This window comes from Mytilus californianus, unplaced genomic scaffold, assembly GCF_021869535.1.
Source record: "Mytilus californianus isolate M0D057914Y unplaced genomic scaffold, xbMytCali1.0.p SCAF_9, whole genome shotgun sequence".
In the NCBI taxonomy this organism is placed as follows: domain Eukaryota; kingdom Metazoa; phylum Mollusca; class Bivalvia; order Mytilida; family Mytilidae; genus Mytilus; species Mytilus californianus.
In genome coordinates this window covers 31,970,181-31,984,943 of record NW_026262745.1, presented here as the reverse complement: position 1 = coordinate 31,984,943, position 14,763 = coordinate 31,970,181, and the positions used below count along the sequence as shown (strand labels likewise).

General features: G+C 34.0%; 1 protein-coding gene and 8 non-coding genes across 9 annotated transcripts in view; 1 reads left to right on the top strand and 8 right to left on the bottom strand.

Moving 5' to 3' along the window:
- Positions 1-14,763, top strand: part of LOC127715119 (60S ribosomal protein L9-like) — a 327,893-nt gene that overhangs the window by 214,390 nt on the left and 98,740 nt on the right. The window lies entirely within an intron of this gene.
- LOC127716736 (U1 spliceosomal RNA) lies at positions 699-862 on the bottom strand. Its single transcript, XR_007989107.1, has one exon. It is a non-coding gene; the product is annotated as a U1 spliceosomal RNA (small nuclear RNA).
- LOC127716735 (U1 spliceosomal RNA) lies at positions 2,023-2,186 on the bottom strand. Its single transcript, XR_007989105.1, has one exon. It is a non-coding gene; the product is annotated as a U1 spliceosomal RNA (small nuclear RNA).
- Positions 3,347-3,510, bottom strand: LOC127716734 (U1 spliceosomal RNA). The gene has a single exon (XR_007989104.1). It is a non-coding gene; the product is annotated as a U1 spliceosomal RNA (small nuclear RNA).
- On the bottom strand, positions 4,671-4,834 carry LOC127716733 (U1 spliceosomal RNA). Its single transcript, XR_007989103.1, has one exon. It is a non-coding gene; the product is annotated as a U1 spliceosomal RNA (small nuclear RNA).
- On the bottom strand, positions 5,995-6,158 carry LOC127716757 (U1 spliceosomal RNA). The gene has a single exon (XR_007989125.1). It is a non-coding gene; the product is annotated as a U1 spliceosomal RNA (small nuclear RNA).
- On the bottom strand, positions 7,319-7,482 carry LOC127716756 (U1 spliceosomal RNA). Its single transcript, XR_007989124.1, has one exon. It is a non-coding gene; the product is annotated as a U1 spliceosomal RNA (small nuclear RNA).
- LOC127716754 (U1 spliceosomal RNA) lies at positions 8,643-8,806 on the bottom strand. Its single transcript, XR_007989123.1, has one exon. It is a non-coding gene; the product is annotated as a U1 spliceosomal RNA (small nuclear RNA).
- On the bottom strand, positions 9,967-10,130 carry LOC127716744 (U1 spliceosomal RNA). Its single transcript, XR_007989114.1, has one exon. It is a non-coding gene; the product is annotated as a U1 spliceosomal RNA (small nuclear RNA).

Here is a 14,763-nt window from a genome sequence, read left to right as displayed (position 1 = left end):
GCGGCGCAAAATTTCAAAATCAGAAGTCATTTGATTTTGAACGAAGAAATCGACAAAAAAGCGATTGTTTGTATTGAACATCAATTAGGGACGGCGACAAAGATGACGATATTATTCCGTGCTGCACATGCAGTTTCCGCTTTTCAATATAGCAAGGAAAAGCAAATACGTCATGCTTTTCATAAAATGCACGAAATGAATAAGCCTAACGGCTGCATGCGTAAATTTTTCCTATTATCAAAATTGACCGGTATAGGTGAATTCTATATTATTTTGAATAGAAAAAATGTTTTGGCGAACAAAACCAAGTTTCCATCGTTTAGCAAAATGGACAAGCTTCAAATATCAGTTTATTTTTTTTACTTGTAAGAAGCGGATTTTTTTTAATGTCACTTAAACGGAGAAGCAAAACTTGTAATTTTACGTATTACGAGATAAATATTAAAAACGAAAAACTACTTACTTATGTTTAGTGTACAACACCAATGGTCTGACTGAGAAAAAAACTAATGCTTCTTTCCTTTATATAATCAGACAGATCAAAAACAATGAAATGAAACGAAATGGTGGTATAGCGGTTGACGTTTACAGTTTACGCAACTGTTAAACAATCTAAGCCTACTAAAGAAAAAGTTAAATAACATTTCCAATGTGTATTTTTTTTACTGGGAAATTCTTTTTTATATTTGATTTATTAACAGGGGATAGCGCGAACGCAGTCCCCCACACTAAAAAATTGCGTACCCGAGTTGCCCACATTTGGGGCAATCGCAGGCTTCAGCCTAACCGGAGTGCAATGGAAAGGCCTCGACCTGGGGAGACCGCCTTTTTGATCACGGTACTCCCTGTACCAGGTAAGTATGCTTGGATATCTGACATTTGCCCATTTGAGTAATACAAGAGTAAATTTAGAAAGAGGTATTCGAACATGTTATAGTCAGCCGATACATCATTTAAAAACCTACAATGAAACAATTAGAATTCGCATTTAGGGACATTTCTTTACTTCCGACTGATTTCATTGAAACGCGTTGTTCTATCAATATTTAAATTAAGCTTTTTTTGCAATATTTTGAAAGGGCCCAAATAAAGTAGGATAACTCTGCTAATTAAAAACGTACTATGTACGTTCACGTCGACATGATGTTTTCCCACGGAATTGATTTGACCATCAATATTTGTTTAATATTCAGTCCCCCGCAATAAAATCATTATTTTTCTACTCTTTTTCCGCTTTAATTTCGTGATTGGGTTTCAATCAATGAAACATTATTTTGCTTCTGTTTCGAATTCAGTAGTTAGCCAATTACTCTGTTTAAAGTGCGCGGCGCAAAATTTCAAAATCAGAAGTCATTTGATTTTGAACGAAGAAATCGACAAAAAAGCGATTGTTTGTATTGAACATCAATTAGGGACGGCGACAAAGATGACGATATTATTCCGTGCTGCACATGCAGTTTCCGCTTTTCAATATAGCAAGGAAAAGCAAATACGTCATGCTTTTCATAAAATGCACGAAATGAATAAGCCTAACGGCTGCATGCGTAAATTTTTCCTATTATCAAAATTGACCGGTATAGGTGAATTCTATATTATTTTGAATAGAAAAAATGTTTTGGCGAACAAAACCAAGTTTCCATCGTTTAGCAAAATGGACAAGCTTCAAATATCAGTTTATTTTTTTTACTTGTAAGAAGCGGATTTTTTTTAATGTCACTTAAACGGAGAAGCAAAACTTGTAATTTTACGTATTACGAGATAAATATTAAAAACGAAAAACTACTTACTTATGTTTAGTGTACAACACCAATGGTCTGACTGAGAAAAAAACTAATGCTTCTTTCCTTTATATAATCAGACAGATCAAAAACAATGAAATGAAACGAAATGGTGGTATAGCGGTTGACGTTTACAGTTTACGCAACTGTTAAACAATCTAAGCCTACTAAAGAAAAAGTTAAATAACATTTCCAATGTGTATTTTTTTTACTGGGAAATTCTTTTTTATATTTGATTTATTAACAGGGGATAGCGCGAACGCAGTCCCCCACACTAAAAAATTGCGTACCCGAGTTGCCCACATTTGGGGCAATCGCAGGCTTCAGCCTAACCGGAGTGCAATGGAAAGGCCTCGACCTGGGGAGACCGCCTTTTTGATCACGGTACTCCCTGTACCAGGTAAGTATGCTTGGATATCTGACATTTGCCCATTTGAGTAATACAAGAGTAAATTTAGAAAGAGGTATTCGAACATGTTATAGTCAGCCGATACATCATTTAAAAACCTACAATGAAACAATTAGAATTCGCATTTAGGGACATTTCTTTACTTCCGACTGATTTCATTGAAACGCGTTGTTCTATCAATATTTAAATTAAGCTTTTTTTGCAATATTTTGAAAGGGCCCAAATAAAGTAGGATAACTCTGCTAATTAAAAACGTACTATGTACGTTCACGTCGACATGATGTTTTCCCACGGAATTGATTTGACCATCAATATTTGTTTAATATTCAGTCCCCCGCAATAAAATCATTATTTTTCTACTCTTTTTCCGCTTTAATTTCGTGATTGGGTTTCAATCAATGAAACATTATTTTGCTTCTGTTTCGAATTCAGTAGTTAGCCAATTACTCTGTTTAAAGTGCGCGGCGCAAAATTTCAAAATCAGAAGTCATTTGATTTTGAACGAAGAAATCGACAAAAAAGCGATTGTTTGTATTGAACATCAATTAGGGACGGCGACAAAGATGACGATATTATTCCGTGCTGCACATGCAGTTTCCGCTTTTCAATATAGCAAGGAAAAGCAAATACGTCATGCTTTTCATAAAATGCACGAAATGAATAAGCCTAACGGCTGCATGCGTAAATTTTTCCTATTATCAAAATTGACCGGTATAGGTGAATTCTATATTATTTTGAATAGAAAAAATGTTTTGGCGAACAAAACCAAGTTTCCATCGTTTAGCAAAATGGACAAGCTTCAAATATCAGTTTATTTTTTTTACTTGTAAGAAGCGGATTTTTTTTAATGTCACTTAAACGGAGAAGCAAAACTTGTAATTTTACGTATTACGAGATAAATATTAAAAACGAAAAACTACTTACTTATGTTTAGTGTACAACACCAATGGTCTGACTGAGAAAAAAACTAATGCTTCTTTCCTTTATATAATCAGACAGATCAAAAACAATGAAATGAAACGAAATGGTGGTATAGCGGTTGACGTTTACAGTTTACGCAACTGTTAAACAATCTAAGCCTACTAAAGAAAAAGTTAAATAACATTTCCAATGTGTATTTTTTTTACTGGGAAATTCTTTTTTATATTTGATTTATTAACAGGGGATAGCGCGAACGCAGTCCCCCACACTAAAAAATTGCGTACCCGAGTTGCCCACATTTGGGGCAATCGCAGGCTTCAGCCTAACCGGAGTGCAATGGAAAGGCCTCGACCTGGGGAGACCGCCTTTTTGATCACGGTACTCCCTGTACCAGGTAAGTATGCTTGGATATCTGACATTTGCCCATTTGAGTAATACAAGAGTAAATTTAGAAAGAGGTATTCGAACATGTTATAGTCAGCCGATACATCATTTAAAAACCTACAATGAAACAATTAGAATTCGCATTTAGGGACATTTCTTTACTTCCGACTGATTTCATTGAAACGCGTTGTTCTATCAATATTTAAATTAAGCTTTTTTTGCAATATTTTGAAAGGGCCCAAATAAAGTAGGATAACTCTGCTAATTAAAAACGTACTATGTACGTTCACGTCGACATGATGTTTTCCCACGGAATTGATTTGACCATCAATATTTGTTTAATATTCAGTCCCCCGCAATAAAATCATTATTTTTCTACTCTTTTTCCGCTTTAATTTCGTGATTGGGTTTCAATCAATGAAACATTATTTTGCTTCTGTTTCGAATTCAGTAGTTAGCCAATTACTCTGTTTAAAGTGCGCGGCGCAAAATTTCAAAATCAGAAGTCATTTGATTTTGAACGAAGAAATCGACAAAAAAGCGATTGTTTGTATTGAACATCAATTAGGGACGGCGACAAAGATGACGATATTATTCCGTGCTGCACATGCAGTTTCCGCTTTTCAATATAGCAAGGAAAAGCAAATACGTCATGCTTTTCATAAAATGCACGAAATGAATAAGCCTAACGGCTGCATGCGTAAATTTTTCCTATTATCAAAATTGACCGGTATAGGTGAATTCTATATTATTTTGAATAGAAAAAATGTTTTGGCGAACAAAACCAAGTTTCCATCGTTTAGCAAAATGGACAAGCTTCAAATATCAGTTTATTTTTTTTACTTGTAAGAAGCGGATTTTTTTTAATGTCACTTAAACGGAGAAGCAAAACTTGTAATTTTACGTATTACGAGATAAATATTAAAAACGAAAAACTACTTACTTATGTTTAGTGTACAACACCAATGGTCTGACTGAGAAAAAAACTAATGCTTCTTTCCTTTATATAATCAGACAGATCAAAAACAATGAAATGAAACGAAATGGTGGTATAGCGGTTGACGTTTACAGTTTACGCAACTGTTAAACAATCTAAGCCTACTAAAGAAAAAGTTAAATAACATTTCCAATGTGTATTTTTTTTACTGGGAAATTCTTTTTTATATTTGATTTATTAACAGGGGATAGCGCGAACGCAGTCCCCCACACTAAAAAATTGCGTACCCGAGTTGCCCACATTTGGGGCAATCGCAGGCTTCAGCCTAACCGGAGTGCAATGGAAAGGCCTCGACCTGGGGAGACCGCCTTTTTGATCACGGTACTCCCTGTACCAGGTAAGTATGCTTGGATATCTGACATTTGCCCATTTGAGTAATACAAGAGTAAATTTAGAAAGAGGTATTCGAACATGTTATAGTCAGCCGATACATCATTTAAAAACCTACAATGAAACAATTAGAATTCGCATTTAGGGACATTTCTTTACTTCCGACTGATTTCATTGAAACGCGTTGTTCTATCAATATTTAAATTAAGCTTTTTTTGCAATATTTTGAAAGGGCCCAAATAAAGTAGGATAACTCTGCTAATTAAAAACGTACTATGTACGTTCACGTCGACATGATGTTTTCCCACGGAATTGATTTGACCATCAATATTTGTTTAATATTCAGTCCCCCGCAATAAAATCATTATTTTTCTACTCTTTTTCCGCTTTAATTTCGTGATTGGGTTTCAATCAATGAAACATTATTTTGCTTCTGTTTCGAATTCAGTAGTTAGCCAATTACTCTGTTTAAAGTGCGCGGCGCAAAATTTCAAAATCAGAAGTCATTTGATTTTGAACGAAGAAATCGACAAAAAAGCGATTGTTTGTATTGAACATCAATTAGGGACGGCGACAAAGATGACGATATTATTCCGTGCTGCACATGCAGTTTCCGCTTTTCAATATAGCAAGGAAAAGCAAATACGTCATGCTTTTCATAAAATGCACGAAATGAATAAGCCTAACGGCTGCATGCGTAAATTTTTCCTATTATCAAAATTGACCGGTATAGGTGAATTCTATATTATTTTGAATAGAAAAAATGTTTTGGCGAACAAAACCAAGTTTCCATCGTTTAGCAAAATGGACAAGCTTCAAATATCAGTTTATTTTTTTTACTTGTAAGAAGCGGATTTTTTTTAATGTCACTTAAACGGAGAAGCAAAACTTGTAATTTTACGTATTACGAGATAAATATTAAAAACGAAAAACTACTTACTTATGTTTAGTGTACAACACCAATGGTCTGACTGAGAAAAAAACTAATGCTTCTTTCCTTTATATAATCAGACAGATCAAAAACAATGAAATGAAACGAAATGGTGGTATAGCGGTTGACGTTTACAGTTTACGCAACTGTTAAACAATCTAAGCCTACTAAAGAAAAAGTTAAATAACATTTCCAATGTGTATTTTTTTTACTGGGAAATTCTTTTTTATATTTGATTTATTAACAGGGGATAGCGCGAACGCAGTCCCCCACACTAAAAAATTGCGTACCCGAGTTGCCCACATTTGGGGCAATCGCAGGCTTCAGCCTAACCGGAGTGCAATGGAAAGGCCTCGACCTGGGGAGACCGCCTTTTTGATCACGGTACTCCCTGTACCAGGTAAGTATGCTTGGATATCTGACATTTGCCCATTTGAGTAATACAAGAGTAAATTTAGAAAGAGGTATTCGAACATGTTATAGTCAGCCGATACATCATTTAAAAACCTACAATGAAACAATTAGAATTCGCATTTAGGGACATTTCTTTACTTCCGACTGATTTCATTGAAACGCGTTGTTCTATCAATATTTAAATTAAGCTTTTTTTGCAATATTTTGAAAGGGCCCAAATAAAGTAGGATAACTCTGCTAATTAAAAACGTACTATGTACGTTCACGTCGACATGATGTTTTCCCACGGAATTGATTTGACCATCAATATTTGTTTAATATTCAGTCCCCCGCAATAAAATCATTATTTTTCTACTCTTTTTCCGCTTTAATTTCGTGATTGGGTTTCAATCAATGAAACATTATTTTGCTTCTGTTTCGAATTCAGTAGTTAGCCAATTACTCTGTTTAAAGTGCGCGGCGCAAAATTTCAAAATCAGAAGTCATTTGATTTTGAACGAAGAAATCGACAAAAAAGCGATTGTTTGTATTGAACATCAATTAGGGACGGCGACAAAGATGACGATATTATTCCGTGCTGCACATGCAGTTTCCGCTTTTCAATATAGCAAGGAAAAGCAAATACGTCATGCTTTTCATAAAATGCACGAAATGAATAAGCCTAACGGCTGCATGCGTAAATTTTTCCTATTATCAAAATTGACCGGTATAGGTGAATTCTATATTATTTTGAATAGAAAAAATGTTTTGGCGAACAAAACCAAGTTTCCATCGTTTAGCAAAATGGACAAGCTTCAAATATCAGTTTATTTTTTTTACTTGTAAGAAGCGGATTTTTTTTAATGTCACTTAAACGGAGAAGCAAAACTTGTAATTTTACGTATTACGAGATAAATATTAAAAACGAAAAACTACTTACTTATGTTTAGTGTACAACACCAATGGTCTGACTGAGAAAAAAACTAATGCTTCTTTCCTTTATATAATCAGACAGATCAAAAACAATGAAATGAAACGAAATGGTGGTATAGCGGTTGACGTTTACAGTTTACGCAACTGTTAAACAATCTAAGCCTACTAAAGAAAAAGTTAAATAACATTTCCAATGTGTATTTTTTTTACTGGGAAATTCTTTTTTATATTTGATTTATTAACAGGGGATAGCGCGAACGCAGTCCCCCACACTAAAAAATTGCGTACCCGAGTTGCCCACATTTGGGGCAATCGCAGGCTTCAGCCTAACCGGAGTGCAATGGAAAGGCCTCGACCTGGGGAGACCGCCTTTTTGATCACGGTACTCCCTGTACCAGGTAAGTATGCTTGGATATCTGACATTTGCCCATTTGAGTAATACAAGAGTAAATTTAGAAAGAGGTATTCGAACATGTTATAGTCAGCCGATACATCATTTAAAAACCTACAATGAAACAATTAGAATTCGCATTTAGGGACATTTCTTTACTTCCGACTGATTTCATTGAAACGCGTTGTTCTATCAATATTTAAATTAAGCTTTTTTTGCAATATTTTGAAAGGGCCCAAATAAAGTAGGATAACTCTGCTAATTAAAAACGTACTATGTACGTTCACGTCGACATGATGTTTTCCCACGGAATTGATTTGACCATCAATATTTGTTTAATATTCAGTCCCCCGCAATAAAATCATTATTTTTCTACTCTTTTTCCGCTTTAATTTCGTGATTGGGTTTCAATCAATGAAACATTATTTTGCTTCTGTTTCGAATTCAGTAGTTAGCCAATTACTCTGTTTAAAGTGCGCGGCGCAAAATTTCAAAATCAGAAGTCATTTGATTTTGAACGAAGAAATCGACAAAAAAGCGATTGTTTGTATTGAACATCAATTAGGGACGGCGACAAAGATGACGATATTATTCCGTGCTGCACATGCAGTTTCCGCTTTTCAATATAGCAAGGAAAAGCAAATACGTCATGCTTTTCATAAAATGCACGAAATGAATAAGCCTAACGGCTGCATGCGTAAATTTTTCCTATTATCAAAATTGACCGGTATAGGTGAATTCTATATTATTTTGAATAGAAAAAATGTTTTGGCGAACAAAACCAAGTTTCCATCGTTTAGCAAAATGGACAAGCTTCAAATATCAGTTTATTTTTTTTACTTGTAAGAAGCGGATTTTTTTTAATGTCACTTAAACGGAGAAGCAAAACTTGTAATTTTACGTATTACGAGATAAATATTAAAAACGAAAAACTACTTACTTATGTTTAGTGTACAACACCAATGGTCTGACTGAGAAAAAAACTAATGCTTCTTTCCTTTATATAATCAGACAGATCAAAAACAATGAAATGAAACGAAATGGTGGTATAGCGGTTGACGTTTACAGTTTACGCAACTGTTAAACAATCTAAGCCTACTAAAGAAAAAGTTAAATAACATTTCCAATGTGTATTTTTTTTACTGGGAAATTCTTTTTTATATTTGATTTATTAACAGGGGATAGCGCGAACGCAGTCCCCCACACTAAAAAATTGCGTACCCGAGTTGCCCACATTTGGGGCAATCGCAGGCTTCAGCCTAACCGGAGTGCAATGGAAAGGCCTCGACCTGGGGAGACCGCCTTTTTGATCACGGTACTCCCTGTACCAGGTAAGTATGCTTGGATATCTGACATTTGCCCATTTGAGTAATACAAGAGTAAATTTAGAAAGAGGTATTCGAACATGTTATAGTCAGCCGATACATCATTTAAAAACCTACAATGAAACAATTAGAATTCGCATTTAGGGACATTTCTTTACTTCCGACTGATTTCATTGAAACGCGTTGTTCTATCAATATTTAAATTAAGCTTTTTTTGCAATATTTTGAAAGGGCCCAAATAAAGTAGGATAACTCTGCTAATTAAAAACGTACTATGTACGTTCACGTCGACATGATGTTTTCCCACGGAATTGATTTGACCATCAATATTTGTTTAATATTCAGTCCCCCGCAATAAAATCATTATTTTTCTACTCTTTTTCCGCTTTAATTTCGTGATTGGGTTTCAATCAATGAAACATTATTTTGCTTCTGTTTCGAATTCAGTAGTTAGCCAATTACTCTGTTTAAAGTGCGCGGCGCAAAATTTCAAAATCAGAAGTCATTTGATTTTGAACGAAGAAATCGACAAAAAAGCGATTGTTTGTATTGAACATCAATTAGGGACGGCGACAAAGATGACGATATTATTCCGTGCTGCACATGCAGTTTCCGCTTTTCAATATAGCAAGGAAAAGCAAATACGTCATGCTTTTCATAAAATGCACGAAATGAATAAGCCTAACGGCTGCATGCGTAAATTTTTCCTATTATCAAAATTGACCGGTATAGGTGAATTCTATATTATTTTGAATAGAAAAAATGTTTTGGCGAACAAAACCAAGTTTCCATCGTTTAGCAAAATGGACAAGCTTCAAATATCAGTTTATTTTTTTTACTTGTAAGAAGCGGATTTTTTTTAATGTCACTTAAACGGAGAAGCAAAACTTGTAATTTTACGTATTACGAGATAAATATTAAAAACGAAAAACTACTTACTTATGTTTAGTGTACAACACCAATGGTCTGACTGAGAAAAAAACTAATGCTTCTTTCCTTTATATAATCAGACAGATCAAAAACAATGAAATGAAACGAAATGGTGGTATAGCGGTTGACGTTTACAGTTTACGCAACTGTTAAACAATCTAAGCCTACTAAAGAAAAAGTTAAATAACATTTCCAATGTGTATTTTTTTTACTGGGAAATTCTTTTTTATATTTGATTTATTAACAGGGGATAGCGCGAACGCAGTCCCCCACACTAAAAAATTGCGTACCCGAGTTGCCCACATTTGGGGCAATCGCAGGCTTCAGCCTAACCGGAGTGCAATGGAAAGGCCTCGACCTGGGGAGACCGCCTTTTTGATCACGGTACTCCCTGTACCAGGTAAGTATGCTTGGATATCTGACATTTGCCCATTTGAGTAATACAAGAGTAAATTTAGAAAGAGGTATTCGAACATGTTATAGTCAGCCGATACATCATTTAAAAACCTACAATGAAACAATTAGAATTCGCATTTAGGGACATTTCTTTACTTCCGACTGATTTCATTGAAACGCGTTGTTCTATCAATATTTAAATTAAGCTTTTTTTGCAATATTTTGAATAGAGGTTAATAGAAATGAATAAGTTGAAAATAAAACCTTAAATTTTTTTTTTTAAATTAAGGCAGATACGAATTGTTTCTATTTAATGATTCAAACATGTCGCAGAAAAAAAAAATATGCGCCTACTGGTTGAAATATTACGACTGTGTACATTATCAAAGGACTTTTTTGTTGAGAACTATTTCTAAGGATGCCGAACCGGATGCAATTAAATCAAAGCCGCACCCGGAAGTAATTCATTTCAAGAGGAATAGTCTATCACCAACCCACCACGGACCACCAGAACGGTGCATATTTTAGAATTTAGTTACTATAATAACTCTAATGATTTTAAAACATTGCCTACGATCGAGTAAATTTAAGCAAAATGGCACGAGCAATGGAATACACTTATTATATTGGTTTATGTGAATCATTGAAAAATATACAAACTGTTTCAGATGGTTTATACATAACTCAGGAGTAACCACAGAGACACATACTACGTACACTGTTGTTATGTGTCTGGAATAACTCAGATTTATCTGGGACTATTAGTTAGTCACAGGATTTATATATACAATTCTTTGCACATCAATACTTCTGAAAGAAAAAGGCATTACCAGGCCCCTTTAATTGGAAAATAATTTTTTTTTCATAAATTTACCAAATAACTCAGATAATCAGGGCAATATATTTATTTTGAATTTAGTCTTATATGTATCTTTAAATTATTTTAAGGCTTCAAATATTTAGAATTTTGCAAAAAAGCTGCAATAAACTGCTTCGCCAAGCGCAGCTGGATACGAACGCATAGGTACAAAAAGGCTAAACGGTTGGGGCAAAAATGGACACAATATTCAAGCTTGATACAGGTCTGAATTTGGATTGTAATTAAATATTTGACACATTATAGGTTTCTGACATAGAATAAATGTAGTCAAAGAACTTGAAATTGGTTATATGACTTGAATTTATATTCAATTGAAGATTTCTTGCTGTTCTGCAATACACTGTGTTGTTGCGCAATACTTTGTAAATCTGTTTTCAGACTATATACAAAGAATTAGCAAAATAAATTATTTTCTTTGGAAAATTGACAATTTCTTAAATCTTGAGGAAAATATTTGAAGAAATTTTCTTTTTTGTAAAATGTGGTACAATTTAAGATCCATCCATCCATCCATCCACTTAAAAGTTATTGTCTGAAAACTAGAAAAATGCTTGTTTTAGACCCTTTTTGATCCCTACCGGTAATTCCTGAACAGTTTGGGCAATTACCCCCAAAATGAATCCCAACCTTCTACTTGTGGTATTGAACCTTGTGGTACAATTTCAAAGCAATCAAAATACTTATACACAAGTTATTGTCCTGAAAGTAGAAAAATGCTTGTTTTGGGCCCCCCTTTTTGGCCCCTAATTCCTAAACGTTGGGACCATCACCCCCAAAAACAATCCCAACCTTCCTTTTGTAGTATTGAATTGAATCTTTTGCTTAAATTTCATAGAGATCCATAACACTTAAACTAAAGTTATTGTCCGCAAACCAAATGTCTCCGAACGACGACGACAACTAAGTAATTGCAATATAAAAATTGCTGAAAAAGCCTAATTTTTAAATCTTGTCATTAATATTTTAGATGGGCTTGAATACGTACCCCCATTAAGTTAATTTTCTTACAATATATATTTCATAAAAATATTATTGTGTGCAAAATCTTTTTTGTTGTAAAGCCATTTCTCATATCTATTTCGTCTTTAAATATGTTTTGGTAAATTTCAACGTCATAGTATAATGCCCAGATTATAACAGCTGTTCATTTATTTATGGGTACAATTAACATAATTTTGAAGAAGTAAAGTACTTTCACAACTTTAGGGGACAAATAAAAGCTCTTATCATACCTTCGACTTTAATACTGAAACATGCTGCTGCAGATTAACACAATCTTCACATTCTCAGATGATAGAATAACCCAAAAGTCTGGGAACAAAATTATAGATAAAAAGAACATAACATGAAAGGCCTGAATCATACAGCCATAATCATATTACATAAACTTTTTCACAGAAGCCCACTTTTTCCATTTAATATTACTTGCACAATGTTCAGTGTTTAATCGTGCTGTAATCATGCAGAGGATTTACATGTTTTGTTCTGTGCAGGTGTGAAATTGTAGGAGTTTGTGCAGGTGTGAAATTGTAGGAGTTGTACAGGTGTGACATGGTAGGGGTTGAACAGGTGTGACAGGGTAGGAGTTGAACAGGTGTAACATGATAGTTGTACAGGTGTTGCAACATGGTAGGACTTGAATAAGTTGTAACTAGTTGTACAGGTGTAAAGGGGTAGGAGTTGCATATTGTACCATGATAGGAGTTAAACAAACATGTAGTAAAATTCGTATTATTTGAAAATATATGTGAAATTAGACTTGGCTTCATTTAAAACAGCAGTCTTGTTCTTCCTCTTATCTAGCTGTTTTTGAAATGGCTTCAAACCTAGTGAAATTTTAAATTGAAGTTATTTGCAAACTTCTCAATCCAAGTCTATACCTAGATCAGAAAAAAATGTACAGCACTCATCTATTACTTTTTCTAGTGCAGATTATAAGTTAACAGTTTTGACAGTCATACAAAGTAAAGTGTGAGGTTTGCAGGATACATAAAACTGCTTTTAACCCCAGCACTTTTTGTACATGAACCAATTCAGGCTTTCCAGACTGTGTTATTTTTGTCTTTGTTTATGCATCTTTTTATTTGCAGTATTCAGGTATGTGTCTTTGTACATCTTGTTATTTGCATGATTCAGGTATGTGTCTTTGCTTGTATATCTTGTTATTTGCATGATTCAGGTATGTGTCTTTGCTTGTATATCTTGTTATTTGCAGGATTCAGGTATGTGTCTTTGTTCATCTTTTTGTTTGCAGGATTCAGGTATGTGTCTTTGTTTGTACATCTTTTTATTTGCAGGATTCAGATATGTATCTTTGTTTGTACATCTTTTTATTTGCAGGATTCAGGTATGTGTCTTTGCTTGTACATCTTTTTATTTGCAGGATTCAGGTATGTGTCTTTGCTTGTACATCTTTTTATTTGCAGGATTCAGGTATGTGTCTTTGCTTGTACATCTTTTTTTATTTGTAGGATTCAGGTATGTGTCTTTGTTTGTATATCTTTTTATTTGCAGGATTCGGGTATGTGTCTTTGTTTGTAAATCTTGTTATTTGCAGGATTCAGGTATGTGTCTTTGTTTGTACATCTTTTTATTTGCAGGATTCAGGTATGTGTCTTTGTTTGTACATCTTGTTATTTGCAGGATTCAGGTATGTGTCTTTGTTTGTACATCTTTTTATTTGCAGGATTCAGGTATGTGTGGTTGATGTGGTATGTTATACTGTTGTACAGTCCAGTATTTTGGTGATTCATGCTACCATTTATATGGTGCCTACATTTTTGACAGTAGTCTTCAAGAAAAGTCTGATATATTAATCAATTATCATGAAAATCAGGTCAAAATCAGGCCACCCTTGTCAGTCAGACATGTACACCTCACATTGATTCTGATTCTATAGACCAATTATTGCAACAATAAAAAAAACTGATAAAAAACACTGACCTAATCACAAAACCTAACTTTGATCAATAAAGTATGAAAAATAACTAAATCTTAAATAAATCCAGTCGAATAGACATGTATGCATGCATGCAAGCAATGATTCTATTCACCTATTACTTAATGTGCTGTGACTTTGAGATGAAGAACTGCAATAAAAGTGCTGATCCTTTGCTTTTGTATGTATTTATTTATAGTGTCAGTGATTGTGTGATATATATTATTAGTCAAATTGTGTTGAATCTATTAGTAAAAACATACACCAAACATCAACTTGTAATATTTAGGATAGACATATATAGAAACTGTTTTGCCTATGTAACCCTGTTGTAACCCTGTGTATACTAATGATCATAATATTATCCATGGTGGTTGGTTCATTTTATGTCCGTCATTTAGCCACATCATCTGATAAAGTTATAACAAAACATACAACGGATGTAGGGGGTTATATAAAAATAAGGAGATGTAGTAGATATTATTGTCAATAAGACCGACAACTACCCATAAAGATCAATGGATAACAAATACAGGTCACTATATCATCTTCAACAATGAGCAAAATGCATACCATATAGTAAGCTGTAATATGCTCCAGTATGACAAAATGTGAAACAAATCAAAAGAGAAAACCATAGGTCTGCTTTAATCAACAACTATGACCATAAACCATCTGAAACAAAACTGTAAAAATCAGTTGGAAAGAGATTGACTCATCACAAAAATAAATAAACAGAAGACAATATTTACCAATCTTACAGTACTTGCAGTTACTGAAAGCTAGTTTAATGCCGAATTTCAACATTGTTGTTTTTTTTTCAATTA